The sequence below is a fragment of the Lycium ferocissimum genome, chromosome 7 (assembly GCF_029784015.1).
Source record: "Lycium ferocissimum isolate CSIRO_LF1 chromosome 7, AGI_CSIRO_Lferr_CH_V1, whole genome shotgun sequence".
In the NCBI taxonomy this organism is placed as follows: Eukaryota; Viridiplantae; Streptophyta; class Magnoliopsida; order Solanales; family Solanaceae; genus Lycium; species Lycium ferocissimum.
This window is the reverse complement of record NC_081348.1, coordinates 60,209,311-60,212,391: the sequence shown is the minus strand read 5'-3', so window position 1 is coordinate 60,212,391 and position 3,081 is coordinate 60,209,311. Positions and strand designations below refer to the sequence as shown.

The 3,081-nt window shown below is 35.9% G+C and overlaps 1 pseudogene; it reads left to right on the top strand.

The window, feature by feature from the left end:
* Positions 1-816, top strand: LOC132062401 (F-box protein At3g26010-like; annotated as a pseudogene).
* Positions 817-3,081: the final 2,265 nt, after the last annotated feature.

Here is a 3,081-nt window from a genome sequence, read left to right as displayed (position 1 = left end):
ATGAAATGTTGTTTATCCAAATTGTTTATTTGTGAGGAAATCACAATCAACATACTGAATCGTTTGCCTTTAAAATCGCTAGCTAGGTTTAAATGCGTATCAAAGAACTGGCGAAAGTACATTGCTGAAATTTACCGTTGTTGCCTCGGGTGGCCTGAACCCTATCTAATCGGTTTCTTCCGTGTAGAGAATCGTTCGCAAAGTCGTTTCGTCTTCTCTTCAAAGGAAGCGCCTTTGGTAATCGGTACTAGTTTGGATCAATCAATCAGTTTTATCGGCGAGAGAGTGTATGTTGTTGCTTCTTCCAATGGGTTTCTTCTACGCAATAAGCTTACAAGCAGGCAGAGGGTTTAGTATGTTTACAATCCTGCCACAAGGCAGCGTCTGGATGTCCCGAAAACTCGAATTCTTATGGAGGATCCATACGTTGGATTTATTTGTAAGGTTGATGAAGATGAGTCTGTCTCATTTACTATAGTTTGCTATGAAATACCTGTAATAAGATTACATAGCTTATATAGTTTAACATTTGAAAGTTTCTCTTCAAACACTAATGTGTGGATAGCTACTAAGCAAGATGTACCTTTCCCATTGTTCTCTTCTAGGGATATGACTTCATCATCATCGGTTGGTGTTGTTGATGGAGTATTTTGTTGGCCTGACGTTTATGGACGATTAATCCCAGTTTTTGATAGTGTAAAAAAGCATTTTTCCTTTTCACGTAAGGAAAAAGGAGACATCAAAAAGTACGAATGGAGAAAGATGTTTGTACACAATGACCATTCCCTTCCTACTATAGATCTAAATCCATCCTAAATTTATACTTGTATTTTCCGAGACTGTCACTTCCTTAGTAGGAATTTTAAACGAAGCCCACACTCTTCTTCGCGTCTACTTTTTTCTCTCTCAAGATAGAGAAAAAACAAGGATTAAATTAGAAGAACTTAGCTGAAATAAAAAGAAGTCCACAAAATCTTCTCTATATCTAAGTTCAAAGTAAATAGAATACTAAGCTAGCAAATGAAATAAGAAGTACACATAAATAATACCTGTTAGATAGTCTACAGAAGACGCAGCCATTGATGCCACTCATAAGAAAAAAAATTGTAGTGTTTTGTCTTCCGCCAAGATTCTCCAAAATCATATACAAGTTCTGCAGTACCATTTTTCAATTCATAAGAAATAACCTTGCCTCTTAGATGCAAATACGAAAAGTGCGGGACACCAGGATGAAAAACCAAGTTCTGAATCTTAGTACTGGTATAGCCTCCCACTCCAAAATCCTCTGGACATTTTGCAATTACAGTAGCAGCATTTACAACATACTTCCTAACCCATACTGCATTATTTATACGCTCAAATTTACACTTTTAATAGCGTAAAGCGGACGATGTCAAATATAGTAACCCAACAAGGTTGGGGTCGAATCCCACAGAGAATATGGTGTGAAAAGTTTACTAAACAAGTATTATACTAATCTTGTGGTCCTGGTGTATTCCAGAAAAAGGGTTTTATAGTTGTTTTGATTTGTGGACTAATTTAAAATGACTAGAAATTTAAAGTTTTAAATATATGGGTAAAAAGAACCAAGGTTGTGTCCCCGTCAGATAAAGTGTATGATCATGGGTATCGATCTTGATATACTTCTAATGGATCGTTTGTATGGATGCACTTAACCTCTATGTGAATCTGAACTATTTCCCAATAAGAAAAGATTATTTCTTTCTATGTTTTTTCCAAAGATAAGAAAGTATGCATGAAGAACGGTTAATTATGCCAAGTAAATTCCTCTTATTCCTAAGTAAATTTATTAAACAAGATTTAAAGCCTTGAGTTCTTGTTATTTGTTCTTACCTAACCCTAGCTATTTTCCCAAATAAACTAAAGTTTATGGTGTTAGCTAATGTTTGCATCCACTAACTATATGATGAAAACGAAGAACAAATAAACCCTAACAATCCATTATGTGTATATCTTTCACGATCCCCAATCACAACACACCCATCCTTGGGTTCACAACCTTAGTAAAGGTGTTTAGCTACTCATGGCAACAAGAAAATAATAAAAGATTAAAGATTGCATAATTGAATTTTGTATTGAACTTACGAATAAAACTTGAAAGTAACGAATGTAATTTGTTTGGAAAATCTTCAAAAGTAATTACTACAAGTCTAAAACTCCATATGTCTGAAAAATAAAACCTAAACAGGTATTTATACAAGTTAAACTCGGAATAATCAATCCAGTCCTGTTCCAGCTCGGTTTGCACTTTGACGGGTCGTCGTTGCACTTTGACGGTCATCGACATGTTCTACGAGCATGACGACAATCTAATGACATATCTTCACTTTGCAGGACTTCCATCGTCAAAGCACTTCGACAGACCGTCGATCATGTCGACGGTGCAAGTCGACGATCTGATGCCTTTGTCACTTTGCAGGAACTTATCGACGAGGAAACTCGACCGACTGTCGAGCATGTTGACGGTCCGTCCTTAATGCTTATCATAACAGATCACTTGTTTTCCTCATTTTTTGCTTTCCGAGCATTCTAACTTCGAAATACCTGCACAACACACAAAACAAATCAAACTAACACAAACTTGCTCGAAAACAAGTAAAACTTAGAGTTAAAAAAGCATTAGATATTCCATAATTTCATGGCACATCAATTATCTCGACTAGGAAAATTACTGTATTGATAGTATATCGTTTATTATTACAAACATCTTTCTCATTTTATATCTCTCTTTTTCCCATACTTGAAAATGGATGAAAGAAGTTCGCTGATTGGCACGCCTCTTCCTCATACATTGAACTTACATGGTTACCATATGCCCTTCAATTGTTTTGTCCTTAAAGGACTAATTTCAAATGGGATGAGAATTACAAGCTTGATATTGCCTTTAGTGTAGGTGGACTAAAGCAGTGGCCTGAAAGCTAATTGCCTTGTGGGAGGCAGCCTTCATTTGTGCATCTTCTGTAGGTAAATGAGTTTAAATTCTAATAAAAGTGGGAAGACTTCACAAGACTTGAGTGACATGACCATCTTAAATGACATCCTCTAAACGCTTCTATAATT